Source organism: Pseudonaja textilis, chromosome 1 (assembly GCF_049901715.1).
Source record: "Pseudonaja textilis isolate UNSWEBS1 chromosome 1, rPseTex1.2, whole genome shotgun sequence".
Taxonomy (NCBI): domain Eukaryota; kingdom Metazoa; phylum Chordata; class Lepidosauria; order Squamata; family Elapidae; genus Pseudonaja; species Pseudonaja textilis.
In genome coordinates, this window is record NC_141990.1 from 308510537 (window position 1) to 308526282 (window position 15746).

The following is a 15746-nucleotide window of genomic DNA, read 5'->3' on the forward strand; positions in this document are numbered from 1 at the left end:
GCTCTCTTTTATATTTTTAAATTATAAACCAGCCAGAGACACTGTGGAATCAGACAACCTTAAAACTGAAATAATAAATAAAATGAAAAAACATCTGGAGACCAGAGGGCCCCCATTCCTGGTTACAAATAAACAGCTGTCAGTAAAACAACTGAGAATGCTTTATAAAAAAAAAATCTACAAGCATGAACTGTGAAGAGTAATCTTTCTCCAATGTATCAAATAAAGTCCTGGAATATCCAAAATCTTTTGACTAGATATATCAGGAAAAAAAGCAGGTCCATTTAGACCATCAAAAAGAAACTTTCATGTGATAGTGGTACTCGTGGTTTTTGTGCCTGCTCTGATCATACACTGGGTATGGACTGAAATTTGGTCTAGACATGCAGAAGAATAAAATGATAGAATCTATTCTACTATTTCAGGTTGCAGTATAAGGCAAAATTTCCCTCAAAGTAAAGAAACAAAAACATTACAAGCTTCTTGCTCTGGTTGCTTTCCATCGTGCCATTCTTACAGTGAGATTTTCCAGGACAACAAAAATCAAAAACAATTATATGCAACCTGAAATAGCAGTCAGTTCAAACAGTTTACATTTTATTCTGCTGAGTATGGAGACCAAATCTAGCCTAAGGATCATATGTAATCCTGTAAGAAGCAGAATCCTCCACTTTCATAAGAATGTTGGCTTTGGGAGGATATGAAGCCATGGTTTAACCCCTGAACTCAAGTGTCTGTGTTTTTGTTTTTTGTTTGCTAAAAAGATTGGACTTTTTAAACTTTTCTTCTCAATATATTGAATCAAAATGAAGACATCTGTCCATAGTCATCTTTACTTCTTTGCCATTAAAAAATATATTTCCAATTCCTAGAAGTGTGATGTACATCTTTCTCTGATTCGTGAATACTGTTGAGGGAGGCTTTCTCTACCCTGGAAAGTCCAGAAATGTTTGGATTGCAACTCCCCAAATTTCTAGGCAAAATTTTAGGAGCTGAACTCCCAATAAATGTGTCAATCTCACTGCATAGATTAGACCGGGAAATTAAATCCACAGAAAAGCTAAAGTGACTTTTATTGAGACTGGCTAGAATAATATATTCTTGCAGTCCGATTATTCTGCACCTCCACTCCTTATAGTTCAGTGAATCAGGCAGCTGTTTGAGCCAGATGTTATCTGGACTTCCTTGATTTTAAAAATGCTCCAGCCCCTTTTTCCTAGACAAATCTGTCAAGGGAATCTTCTTCATCTCTACAGTAAGATGCGGGGAATGCAAAGTTGTGGAAAGCCAGGTTAAAAGTGTTCTTTCTGTTTCTCTTGAACTCACCCAGAAGATTTAAGTAATCCCTCAAAAGCTTAAAAAAACAGAGGAAGAAGCGAGCATTTGTAATTTTCTTTGGAAAAGAGAAAGAGATTTGCAGTGTGGGTGCTGCCTTTTTGGTCTCAAAAGCAAAGTTTGCAATATGAAAACACTTCAGAATGTTCCACAAGGATTGTTTTTTTCAATGTAAAATCTGGACTGCTTTATTACTTCATTTACAAACCAGACATATACCCTGTGATTATCCAACTCAAGTGTTACTATTTAAAAATTCAAATAGTAAATTTAGGAGGTGGAAAGCATTGAACCTTTGGCTAGGAATCATGATGCCTTCAAAATAAAACCCAATTATCAAAAGGTTTTACGACTCCAGACTTTTCTATTCTAGCTTTTGAATTCACTGAAGTGGCTCTCCAAGAAACAGAGAAGAGATGGAAAGATTAGCGATTCTCAATGAATGTGCCTCCTTTAGAATATTGCTTGCAGATACTTTGTTTTCCTAGGAAAATCCGGAATAAAAGCTTAATTCAAGACTGAGAAGCCTGCTGTCCTCCAGGTATTGTTGAACTCCACATTGTATCACCCTTGCCAATGTGCCCAATGGTTAGGGATAAGAGTTCAGAAATATCCTGGGTGGATAGTCATAGCAAGAGCAAGTGATCGTTCTTTATTCTGCTCTTTTGAGCTTTCTATTCAGTTCTGGTTATCAAATTTAAAAAGGATTTAGAGAAACAAGTTCATAAAGAGGCAAGCGGATAAGTAAACTAGAAAGTAAATCTTATTAAAGGAATTAAACCTATTTCACCTTGAGATGAAAAGACTCAATATCTTCCACTGCTTTAAAGGATGACAGTCGTAACCTGTTCTCTTATTGTTCAAGTGTGCAGTATAGGAAATAATACACTGCTCAAAAAAAATAAAGGGAACACAAAAATAAGACATCCTAGATCTGAATGAATGAAATATTCTTATTAAATACATTGTGCATTACATAGTTGAATGTGCTGACAACAAAATCACACAAAAATTATCAATGGAAATCAAATTTAGCAACCCATGGAGGTCTGGATTGGGAGTTATACTCAAAATTAAAGTGGAAAAAAACACTACAGACTGATCCAACTTTGATGTAATGTCCTTAAAACAAATCAAAATGAGGCTCAGTAGTGTGTATGGCCTCCAGGTGCCTGTATGACCTCCCTACAATGCCTGGGCATGCTCTTGATGAGGTGGCGGATGGTCTCTGGAGGGATCTCCTCCCACACCTGGACTAAAGCATCCCCCAACTACTGGACAATCTGTGGTGCAACGTGGCATTGGTGGATGGAGGATTCAATTGGATTCAGGTCTGGGGAACAGGTGGGCCAGTCCATCGCATCAATGCCTTTGTCTTGCAGGAACTGCTGATGCACTCCAGCCACATGAGGTCTAGCATTGTCTTACATTAGGAGGAACCCAGGGCCAACCGCACCAGCATATGGTCTCACAAGGGGTCTGACGATCTCATCTCAGTACCTAATGGCAGTCAGGCTACCTCTGGCGAGCACATGGAGGGTTGTACGGCCCCCTAAAGAAATGCCACCCCACGCCATTACTGACCCACTGCCAAACCGGTCATGCTGGAGGATGTTGCAGGCAGCAGAACGTTCACCACGGCATCTCCAGACCCTGTCACGTCTGTCACATGTGCTCAGTGTGAACCTGCTTTCATCTGTGAAGAGCACAGGGCGCCAGTGGCAAATTTGCCAATCTTGGTGTTCTCTGGCAAATGCCAAATGTCCTGCACGGTGTTGGGCTGTAAGCACAACCCCCACCTGTGGATGTTAGGCCTTCATACCACCCTCATGGAGTCTGTTTATGACATGCACGGTTGTGGCCTGCTGGAGGTCATTTTGCAGGGCTCTGGCAGTGCTCCTCCTGTCCCTCCTTGCACAAAGGCAGAGGTAGCGGTCCTGATGCTGGGTTTTTGCCCTTCTACGGCCTCCTCCATGTCTCCTGACCTGGCCTGTCTCCTAGTAGTGCCTCCATGCTCTGGACACTACGCTGACAGACACAGCAAACCTTGCCACAGCTTGCATTGATGTGCCATCCTGGATGAGCTGCACTACCTGAGCCGCTCACTTGTGTGGGCCGCTCACTTGTGTGGGTTGTAAACTCCGTCTCATGCTACCACTAGAGTGACAGCATTGCCAACATTTAAAAGTGACCAAACCATCAGCCAGAAAGCATAGGAACTGAGAAGTGGTCTGTGGTCACCACCTGCAGAACCACTCCTTTATTGGGGATGTCTTGCTAACTGCCTATACTTTCCACCTGTTGTCTATTCCATTTTCACAACAGCATGTGAAATTGATTGTCAATCAGTGTTGCTACCTAAGTGGACAGTTTGATTTCACAGAAGTGTGATTGACTTGGAGTTACAATGTGTTGTTTAAGTGTTCCCTTTATTTTTGGGGGCAGTGTATATTTGAAGATATAAGGAAGGAAGATTCTAAACAAATGTTAGAAAAAGCTTCCTAACATTAAAAGCAGTCTAAGAGTGGCAGCAATTACGTAAAAAGATGAATGTTCCCCTTCATTGAATGGGATTAAACAGGGATTCAATAGACATGTGTCTGGGTGTTTTAATTTGGATTTTTCTATTGGACAAGAAACTCAACCAATGCTTCCAATTATAGTTCAATGATTTCAAACTGAACTGATACAGTTAATCAACGGATTAGGAAATTAATGACACATGTCTACCTAGAAGCATGACACATACATTCACAACACATGAAAATAGACTTTAACATTTTAAGAAGCAAAATAAACCCAATTCCACCTTCTTCGTTAAGCTTATAGAGTTTCAACAGAAAGATAAATTAGGAAACTTCTTGCTTAGCTTAAAACTATACAAAATGAATCTCTCACAGTTATTACATAATATTACAAATGGTGAAGTTCAGCCTACATCACCAGCAGTAGCCCCATCTCCAATAAAATTTTTAAACCCCAAGTAATAATATTTGAATTGCTTGAAATGTTTTGTCCCGAAAAACATAAAATAAAGATATTGTTTTCTCAATGGCACTCAAGGATAAAATTCTTTAATTGGCCACTGCTATCTGTACCTTTACAATCTTCCTACATGACCAACTTGCCAATGTGGAAGTAGAGATCAAGGGCAACAATGTTTTGTTTGTATCTTTTCAGTTTATTATACTGTGTAAAATGACCATGAAGATATGGCTTAAAGCCTCTCTGTGCCTTTTTAAATTCACGTTATTATGCACCCCATGCTCAGCAGCTTGGACAGAATGATATAAGAGCACAATTTAATCCTGTAACATTAAGAATAACACTTTTTCAAAAAGGTAGCAGTTGCAACTTCTTAAAAAGTGTACTGTACTCAGTAAACTTGGATTTGAAAGGCCCTGAAAAGCATTCAAAGTCAAAAGTATTGTATGATGTCAAATTTGCATTTCTGGGTGAACTCAGATATTTTTGCATTGTACAGCAAATTCCAACATAAGGGTATTCCAATTGTCTTATTGTCCAAAGGCTGAGTGGGCAATTGATTAAGATATCAATGATATTTAAAACTTGAATTTTCAAACAAATGCCAACCATCTTAATATTAAATGAAAGCCAGAGGAAGGAGTGGTTCAACCACAGCTTTTTCTTTTTATTGCTTTTAGGGAAATTATATAGATAGACTAACATGTATTTGTGCCTATCTGTAGCTTAAATCCAAAGGAAAGCCCCTTTCCTGTATGTTCAGAATTGAATTATCAGTTGGGTGGAAAGTTGCAGGCTTTTATGAGTTAAAAGACATTTTATTTTGTGACAGAATAGCTAATTATGTCAATTTCATGTTAAATTGTCTCTCTCTTTATACAGATTTTTCACTGTTTACTTATAAATTTAGCTAATGTTATTTCTTGCCTTTCTTCCATCTGTTTAGAATCATTTAAATATCGCTCCCTCCTGCATTTTCAGTTCCTCACCAAAATCAATCCTGGTAGATTAGCCCCCTCCCCAAAATAAACAGCCCAAAGTCACACAGTGAATTTGCATAGCTAACACATGTACTGGACCTCGGGTCCTCTTTGATACTTTTATCAGATTAACACTAAATATGTCAGCAGGATGGTGAAGAATGCTCAGTTGTGAGATGGACTTGTAACTGGCTGGCGAACTGTACTCAACGGGTAATCCTTAATGGTACTACATCTACATGGAGGAAAGTAAGCAGTGGGGTACCACAAAGTTCTGTGTTTGGCCCAGTACTCTTAAATATCTTCATATCTTGATGAGGGGAACTCATCAAATTTGCAGATGACACTAAGCTGATGAGGAGAACTCATCAAATTTGCAGATGACACTAATAGCCAACAGCCCCGAAGACAAGCTCAGGATCCAAAAAGATCTTGACAGACTAAAGCAATGGGCCTTATCCAACAAAATGAAATTTAATGTGGAGAAAAGCAAGATTTTACACAGGGAGAAAAAAACAAAGGTACAAGTACAGATTCAGCGAAACCTGCCTCAAAAACAATAAGTGTGAGAGGAACCTATAAGTTTTAAGCTGCCTTGAGTCACCGTGGCGAATAGGCGGCAATACAAATCTAATAAATAAAAAAATAAAATAAAATATAAACAAATAAACCTTGGAGTCCTAGTAGAATAATCACTTAAATATGAACCAGTAATGTGCAGCAGTAACCAAAAGTCTAATACAATCCTTACTTTTATAATCGGAGACATAGAATTAAAATCACATGAAATATTAGTACCGCTTTATAAAGCCTTAGTAAGACCACACCTGGAATAATGCATCCAGTTTTTGTCACCATGTTACAAAAGACATGTTGAGACTTTTGAAAAAGTGCAGAAAAGAACAACTAAGATGATTAAGGGTCTGGAGACAAAAACATATGAAGAACAATTGCAGGAATTGAGTATCGCTAGTCCAGAGAAAAGAAGGACTATAGGGGACATGATAACACTATTCCAGTATCTGAGAGGCTGCCACAAAGAGGAGGGGGTCAACTTATTTTCCAAAACATCAGAAAGCAAGACAAGAAACAATGAATGGAAGCTAGTGAAGGAGAGAAGCAACCTGGAATTAAAAGGAAACTTCCTAACAATGAGAACTATTAACTAGTAGAACACCTTACCTTCAGAAGTTATGGAACTGTAAGTTAACTGGAAGTTTTTAAAGAAGAGAATGGAGACAGTCACATGTCTGAAATGGTATAGGGTTTCCTGCTTCTGCAGGGGGTTGGACTAGAAGACCTCCAAGGTCCCTTCCAGCTCTATTCCAGCACTGACTTCCAGCACTCCTTCCAGCACTGATTATCATGGGAGAATTATTTACAGAATTAGAAGATAATATGCTACTATTCGAAGGCAAGAAAATACATCAGGATATTTGTTGCAGGTAGTCCCAAATTCTGTACAGGTAATCCTTGACTTACAACCATTTGTTTAATGACCATTCTAAGTTACAATAGCACTGAAAAAAGTGACTTATGACCAATTTTTACACTTATAACCACTGCAGCAGCATCCCCATGGTCGCATGATCAAAATTCAGATGCTTGGCAACTGGCATGTATTTATGACTGTTGCACTGTCCCAGGGGCAAGTGATCACCATTTGTAATCTTTCCAACTAACTTCCGACAAGTAAAGCCAATGGGAGAACCCAGAATTGCTTAATGACTAAATGGTTTACTTAACAACTGCAGAGATTCTCTGCATGAACTATGGCAAGAAAGGTTGCAAAGTAGGGCAAAACTCAAGTTGTCTTGTTTAGCAACATAAATTTTGAGCTCAACTGTAAGACAAGGATTGCCTGTACCTGGAATGTCTACACTGTTGAGAGAGGGAGGGAGAGAGGGAGAGGAGCGGGGGAGGGAGAGAAAGAGAGGGAGGGAGAGAGAGAGAGAGGGAGGGAGGGAGGGAGAGAAAGAAAGAGGGAGAGATTGTCTGACAATGTTGTTCAATGTGGTTAGAAGATAGATGGAAAACTGCTGATAAGACTATTCAGTGGAAAATTTGTCAGCACCATCTCAAGTCTTATAGCCTTACAATACTTCACATATTCGTAAAAGCAGTTTGACTCTTATGGAAGAAATAGCCATATCCAAATGTACAATGTTAAAATAGAGAGAAAATTAGTGCTTTCCTTCTCAATACTTCTTCATTGCAATTTTGGCTTTGTCCATCCTTTAAATACATGGCTGGTTCAATTATAGCAAACAACTCTGCTTAACTGACACAGTGACAGAGTTGAAACAACATGCTAGACCAGACTAAAATAGGGTTGAGTAATCTTGTTTTTAATAAGGTTCATGTGTCGGGGCACAGCAATGTTGTTTTATTAGTCTTGTATTAGCACATTGTATGAATCAAGCCATAAGATGTTTTAACAGGGCCTGCATTTTATCAATGAAATTAGGGGCAATCCCATTATACAGCTGTTTGTGTCCTATTTTGTGGGTTATATAATACATGCCTGCTGTCAATGTTACAGGTATTTTTCCTGAGGCTGTCACTGTGTAAGTTGTCTCTTTAGATGGGTGTAAACAATAGATCCCAGTACTGTTACCAGCTAATTATCTACTTTATATGAAAAGCAGTACCAAGCAGTGGCACTTGATTTAGTTATATAATTGAGTGCGGTACATATTTGAGATAAAATAAAAACTGATGCTAAAGTGTACTAAAAAGATTAATAGCGGAATATAAATTAAGGAGCCTCCAAGTAAAATATCCACAACTTGTAATAAGATGTACCTCCATACAGTCAAAAGAAAAGTGAGAATTATTCAATGGCTTCCACATAGTAATAGTGAATATCTATACAGTCACACAATAACTATATTTTAGGTTATGTAAAACAAAGGAATCATAGATGTGGTTTGCCAATGGGCGTTCCAGGTAGCAGGAATCACTTTTTCTCCCTATATTTAAACCAAGCTATGTGTAATTTCCTAAAGCAGCAGGAGTGCAGTAGTGTTAAGTGCTGCGTTTTATATTGGGCAGTCATGTAACACGTGAGAATATGCATTTAATCCCAGTATAATCAATAGGCTTAAAGGTACTTTATTTGTGGCTAAAACAAAAGTATATCTTATATTGTCTTGCTTTCATTATTATCCTTATTATTTATTTGATCTTATATTCCTATGGCTTTTCTGAAACCTGTAGCTATTCATCTGGTATTTGTTTCTTCTTTTCTTTGTTATGATATTAAGAAAAAACTTAGCTAGAATAGATGGCACAGTACTTAGTATATTCTTTTCCATCTTCTTTCCTTACTATATGTACAGTATGCACAACTAACACCCTTAGTCTGTAGGCCACACAATCATATTTGTTGACGTAAAGCTGTTAACACTTCAACTGTAATTTTAATCTGCATTTGTGCTATCCTATTTCATCCGTTGCTTGTTGTATTTCACTTTTCTGTTTACAACAATCCTCTCTCTATATAGGATTTTGGAAGAACCTTGCATTTTACTTTAAACTCATTTGCCTTTATAAGATTGCTTCCATATTTATTCTTGTATATTTACTGTAGATATTTATCTTCCTGCAATTTTTCCAAAGATTATCTTTCTTTTCTGTTGTTTTGCTTCTATCTGCTCAGTTTCGATTAAAATAACTTGCCTTGTCCTTTCTTGTGTGATATTTGAAATTTGTGTTCAGACCACCCATCCTCCTTGTTGTCCAAGACTTTCATTTGATTTGGGGGATATATATATATTCCATGTCAGTTTTCCCTTAGCTCCTCAAGTTCTCTTCCCCGAATGTATTCCTTACATTAATCTTTTCCAAGCCATACCTTGCGAATACAAATATTTTAATTATCTTTTTATTCATTTTAATTTTTTACATTGAAACAGTTACTCCAGTTATTCTTCTTTAATTCAAGAAGCTTGAAAGGAAAATAACTTAGATAAAGTGTGGTCTGAGATTTTCCCAGATATTCTCTATATCCTCTGGGCAATTGGAGGAATACTTTTAGAAGAAGTTGCGAAGAACAACTTAAAACAGCTCAACAGCATATCCTAAAACTATTCTGCACCACTGGTAATAGCAATAGCACTTAGACTTATATACTGCTTCACAGTGCTTAATAGCTCTCTCTAAGCAGTTTTACAGTCAGCATATTGCTCCCAACAATCTTGGTTCTCATTTTATTGACCTCCAAAGGCTAGAAGGTTGATTCAACCTGGAGACGGGGCGTTGGTACTTACCTGATACGCCCATTCTATTTGAGCTGCGAGGAGCATCCAGAGACGGGAGGTGCTTCAGTCTCTGCTTGCTTAGGCTGAGCTCGAATTGAGGAACGCTCCTCCTCTTCCACGTGACTCTTCCAGGGCGTTCCCCAGTTTTGCGAAGGCGAGAGGAAAAAAAGGTTGCTCCTATCCCTATCACCTAAATAATTTTTGGTCCTTGGCCGAGAGAGAGAGGCCCCACCAGACGGAAATTAGGGTGGGGCTGGATGCTCCTCGCAGCTCAAATAGAATGGGCGTATCAGGTAAGTACCAACGCCCCTTCTCCTATGAGCTGCTCAGAGCATCCAGAGATGGGACATACCAAAGCTTGGCCTGTCCTAAGGGAGGGACTCTGCCTGGTCCTGGATCTCCCTAGGGTCCCTAAAAACATGTTGCAGGACCTGCCTGCCAAATGAAGCCTCTGTAGAGGCAAACACGTCAATTTTGTAGTGCCGAATGAAGGGGGAAGGTGACGCCCAGGCCGCTGCCCGGCATATTTTGATTATTGGTGCCTGGGTAGCCCAGGCTGCAGAGGTGGCTGCACTCCTGATTGAATGGGCTGTGATGCCCTTAGGGACCTGAATGGCCTGGGACTGGTACGATTTTGCTATGGCCACCCTAATCCATCGCCCTATGGTAGATGATGACACTCTGTGTCCCAGGGGTTTGGGTTGGAAAGAAAGAAATAGGGCCTCTGACTTCCTGCGTTTGATGTAAATTCGCAGCACGTGTCTTACATTGAGTTTGTGCCATTGTTGTTCCCTTTCATGCGATGGATTGGGACAAAAATTTGGGAGGATGAGCTGGGCTCTGTGGAAAGCCGAACTGACCTTTGGTAGAAAGGTGGGGTCGGGTCGGAGAACCACCCTATCTGCATGAAAGACACAGAGGTCTTGCCTGACAGACAGGGCTACTATTTCCGAGATACATCGGGCTGATGTAATGGCTACCAGGAAAACCACTTTATATGTTAGGAACTGGAGACCCGTCTCCCTCAAAGACTCGAAAGGCTCTTTGGTAAGGGAGAGGAGGACTTTATTGAGGTCCCGGGTGGGATAACGGTGCACTGGGGGGGGGCATAGGTTGGTAGCCCCTCTGAGGAAAGCTCGGATGAGGGTGTGGTGAGAGGGAACTGAGACCCTCGTAAGAAAGGACTGATGACAGGGCAGCTACCTGACACCTTAGTGTGTTAGGAGACAGCCCCTTGTCAAGTCCCTCCTGAAGGAATTCTAAAATTTGAGCAATGGAGGGAGAAACTGGGTTAATTTGAAGTTTGTTGCACCAACAACAGAAAATGGTCCATGTGACATTATAAATTCAGGTGGTTGATGGTCGTCTGGCAGCTAGGATGGTATCAATGACCTTATTTGAGAGCTGGCCTTTCCTCAAAGTGCTCCGCTCAACCTCCAAATGGTCAGTTGGAGCCATTGCGGATCCGGGTGTAGGAGGGGCCCCTGGGACAAGGAAATCCTGTCTGGGGGGATCCTCCGGGGGGGCCCACCAAGAGTGCGGAGGTCCGCAAACCACGGCTGCCTGGGCCAGTAAGGAGCCACTAGGAGCAACTCCACCTTTTCGTGGAGGAGCTTCTGGATCACCCTGGGTACCAGAGCCAGAGGAGGGAATGCATAGAGGAGCCCCGAGGGCCATGTGCAGCGGAGCGCATTGTGATTCTCCGCTCCTTGGGACGGGTATCTTGAAAGGAATCTGGGGAGCTGGGTATTGAGGGGGGAGGCAAACAGGTCTATCACCGGTTTCCCGAATATCCTTGTTGCCTCTCTGAACAGGGATGGGTGGAGGCACGACTCCGGTTGGTCTATGGTGGCCCTGCTTAACCAGTCTGCCTGGATATTTGATAGCCCTGATATGTGCTCTGCCTTGATGGACAGAAGGTTGGTCTCTGCCCAGCGACAGAGGCGCTCGGCTTCCTTCAATAGCTGGATTGAATGTGTGCCCCCTTGTTTGTTGATGTGTGCTTTGGCTGTGACGTCTGTCAAAATGAGGACGTGTTACCTGCATACCTGGCGGAGGAAGCTGCGCAGGGCCAGGAGAACACCGTGAAGCTCCAGCCAATTTATACTGCACGATTGTTCTATTGCTGTCCATCTCCTCTGGGATGAGAGAGACTGGAAGTGGGCGCCTGAGGTTCCTTGAAGAAACAGCCCTTGTTGATGAGTGGTCTTGCCCACCAGAGAAGGGATGTGAGGACCTTGGGCGGAGCCCTGACCGGGAGTTTGGAATTGCTTCTGCCGGATCTCTGGTATGGGAGCAGGAACCACTGTAGGGATCTGGTATGAAGACGGGCCCAGGGAACAATAGAAATGCAGGAAATCATTTTCCCCAATAGTTTTGACAATTCCAATAAGGGCACCCTCTTGCGGTGCCTAATTTCTTTAACCAATTTCTGAATACTAAGGAGTCTTTCTGAGGACAGGTAGACCTTACCTTCCACTGTGTTGATAAAAGCTCCCAAGTGGGTTATCCGAGTAGAAGGGAATAACTGGCTCTTTTTCCAATTTATGAGGAACCCGTGTTCCTGAAGGGAATCTAAGGTTGCCTGGGTGTCCCTAACTGCCTGATCGATGAAGACTGAATCAAAATATCATCTAGATAACATTGGAGACGGATGGGGGTATTTCTGATATGAGCCGCCGGAGCTGCCAGGACTTTGGTGAAGGTCCTGGGGGCGGAAGCCAGTCCGAAGGGAAGGGCCACATACTCGAAGTGTTGGTTATTGTAACAGAACCTTAGGAATTTGGAGTGGGAAGGCCAAATGGCGATATGTAGGTAAGCTTCTGTTAAGTCTATGGATGTGAGAAAGTCCCCCTGTCTGATCCCCAGTAGTATGGATTGAAGTGTGTGCATTTTGAACTTGCGGTAAGTTAAGAAACGGTTAAGTCGCTTCAAATCTAAAATGGCCCGCCATCCCCCTGAGTGTTTTGGAACGATGAAGAGGTGGGAATAAAAGCCCCGACCTCGTTGGTCTGGTTGAACAGGTTGGATGGCCCTTATGTTAAGGAGGTGCTAGATGGCGGAAGTCATCAGATTGCGTTTAATCGGGTCTTTGGAGAGGGGGGATGACATAAAGAAATTTGGGGGGGGGTGGAATAGAACTCGAGAGCAAGGCCAAATCTAATAGTGTCCCTGACCCAGGAGTCACAAGTAGAGGAGTCCCATATACTGGCAAACGACTTTAGGCGCCCGCCAATGGGGATAGGGTCCTTATGTCTATCTGGGATGTCGGTAAGGCCTGTTTCTGGATCCCCGAAAAGGCCTTTTAGATTGGCTGTCCCTCCTACTCCTTTCTCCAGAGTCAGGTCTATCCTGGAATTGGCCTGGTCTGAAAGAGGGAGGCCTCTGATATCTGGGAGAGAAGGGGGCCTGATAGGAGGGCTGAAAGGAGCCCCTCCGAAAGGGCTGCAACTGTCTGGAATCTGACCTCCAGGTGAGGGAAGGGAGAAATTTCTTTTTGTTCCTGGTCTCCATAAGCAAAGGGTCCAGGGATGGGCCGAATAGTTTGTCCCCCACTATGGGAGAGGAGGCCAGCTTGGCTTTGTTTTTAAAATCCGCCTGCCAGTGTCTGAGCCATAGCAGGCGGTGGGCCTGGACATGCGATGTAATTGCCCTGGGAGAAAATTTGACCGTGTGATATGTGGTGTCCGCCGAGAACTCAGCTGCAGTGGTGATCTTAGCAATGTCCTGGTGTGCTCTGGTGTTAGAAGCGGGGACATGTTGTCTGAGCTGGTGCAACCGTCGAATTGAGGACCTAGTAAAGAAAGATGCGGCCGTAGCTGATCTTATGGCCCATGCGTCCGACTGATGGGCCCTGCGCAGGGCCAGCTCGGCCCGCTTTTCCTCCGGTTTTAGGGCTTCTAATGCCTCAGTCAGAGTCGAGGAGGATGCCAGACCCACAATGGGCTCGTTGACCTCAGGGGTGTTCAACAGATTAGAGAAATCTGGATCCAAGTTGAAGAATTTTTTGTCATGGTTAGAGGGGGCTGGGGGAACCACTAGAGATGCCAGTTGTTTTTGGACCAGATCTGCAAGAATAGGGGGAGCTAGAATAGTCTCAGCCTCTACCACGGGTTGGTTAAAAATGAGGTCTTCAGGTCCTTTCCCAGGAGGGGTAGGGTGGACTGAGGGGGATTGCTTAATCAGACCTGAAATATTTTTGGCCTTAAACAATAAGGATTTGAATAGTTGCGGCTTAAAGAGGCCCGCAAAGGCGGGTTGGTCGGGGTGAGCCCCTCGTTCTCAGACATTTCGTCCTCTAGAGGGTCTATGTCTGATAGGGGCTCGCTATAGTATATGGACCCCAAATCGAAGTCGTCTGGATCCATGAGTTGATCTCCTTCCTCCTCCTCCCCCTCTTCCAACTCCTCCTCCCGCCCTTGGGGGGGGTTCCCTATGCAAGGGCACCTGAGCCAGACGCTGTTCAGACGTAGGCAGGGACCTCACCGAGTGAGATTCCTGGTCAGAGCCTACCGGATACTGACTGGACCTGGTGGCTTGCTGAATGCCAGTTGCAATGCCTTGGCGAATAGCCAACTCCATCCAGGATCTTATCTTCTCAGGGATCTCCTCAGGGAGAGACTCCTCTTGTCGGAGACCGGCAGCAGTTGGAGTGAAGGTGGCCTCTGGAGCCCTTCTGGCCAAAGTTTCAGGAACCAGAGCCTGTTGTTCCTGAGATGGCAAGCTGCGCCTGGAGAAGGAAACATCTGGGGGGGGCAAGTTGAGCAGAGGTAGAGGGACTGGAGGATGGAGGAACCTGAGGCACCTTGAGTGCTTCCTTAGATCTCCTTTCTATTTCTTTTTGCAGGGCCTTGTGGCGCCTTAGGGTGTCCCTCTGGGCTGCTTGAAATAGGTATAAGAATCCAATAATTCTTGCTTCGGCCAAGGAGCAAAAAGCAGAAACAGCCTGTCTCGCACGAGGCTGAGCAAAAACTGGGGAACGCCCTGGAAGAGTCACGTGGAAGAGGAGGAGCGTTCCTCAATTCGAGCTCAGCCTAAGCAAGCAGAGACTGAAGCACCTCCCATCTCTGGATGCTCCGAGCAGCTCATAGGAGAAATTCAGAATTGAACTCCTGGAATGAGTAGTGAATTAGCCTGCAGTACTGTATTCTAACCACTGTGCCAACACGGCTCTGTATTCTAACAATGCCACACTACGTCACATTATGTTATATGCTATTGTGCAAGTTTATCCAAATGCTCCAGTAACCCAATTTGTTTGGTGGCCTCATCCATTTTGCAGAACCTTGCAAAAATTGACAGTTACATTGCAAAAGGCACAGTCTGTGCATACCAAGTTCTCCAAGAAGCTGAACTACAATTTCAAGAAATTCACAATTACATATTTTGCAAAGATACTTTTGTTGTGTACAACTTCTTTATACAAGGAACACATTCTTTCCTTTACCCCTGAGTCAGGCTCTGATTCAGTGTTTTTCAACCTTAGCAACTTTAAGATGTGTAGCCTTCAGCTTCCAGAAGCCAAACTGGCTGGGGAATTCTGGGAGTCCACACATCTTAAACTTGCTAAGGTTGAAAATCACTGCTCTAACTTGTTTAAAATTGCATTAAGCTACTTTCCAACTGGGATAATGTATTCTTTTGTCTAGGTTTTCAAGATTTCATCTTTCTTTTAACATACATAAATGGAATAAATGATAATTCCAATTTTTCCTAATGCCAACATTAATTGGTCCTGTATTATTTACTTATTTTTTTACAAACTGTATAAGCTGCTGCAATCACTACTTTTCTTAATTTAGTTATGCACAGACTAATTAAATAGATTCCATAATCCTCCAAATTTTTTCTTCAAACAGTGAAGTCACATCAATCCCTTTTTAACATGCATTCCACAGGTTTGGTGATCTGTTTTTAAAGAATTGGGGATAGCTGGAAAGAACTTCTTCCTGAAACCCCTGGTGAGTACAGCAAGGCTGCTATTCTGAATCTGCTGGGAAAATTCGGTGAATAGTCACATCTATAATCCAAGGTCTTCTCAAATTGGAGATCTTTTGTTAAATATAACAATTTTCTGGCCTGGTAAGAAATAGCTTCCTTTATTCCCAAAAATGTATGCCTCTTGAGGATGAAAATGCTGCACTTAAGAAAAAATTGAGCCCTGGTGACACAGCGGTTAATATGC

The 15746-nt window shown here is 42.5% G+C and overlaps 1 protein-coding gene across 2 annotated transcripts in view; it reads right to left on the bottom strand.

Moving 5' to 3' along the window:
• SAMD4A (sterile alpha motif domain containing 4A) overlaps positions 1-15746 on the bottom strand; it is a 152111-nt gene that overhangs the window by 96516 nt on the left and 39849 nt on the right. The window lies entirely within an intron of this gene.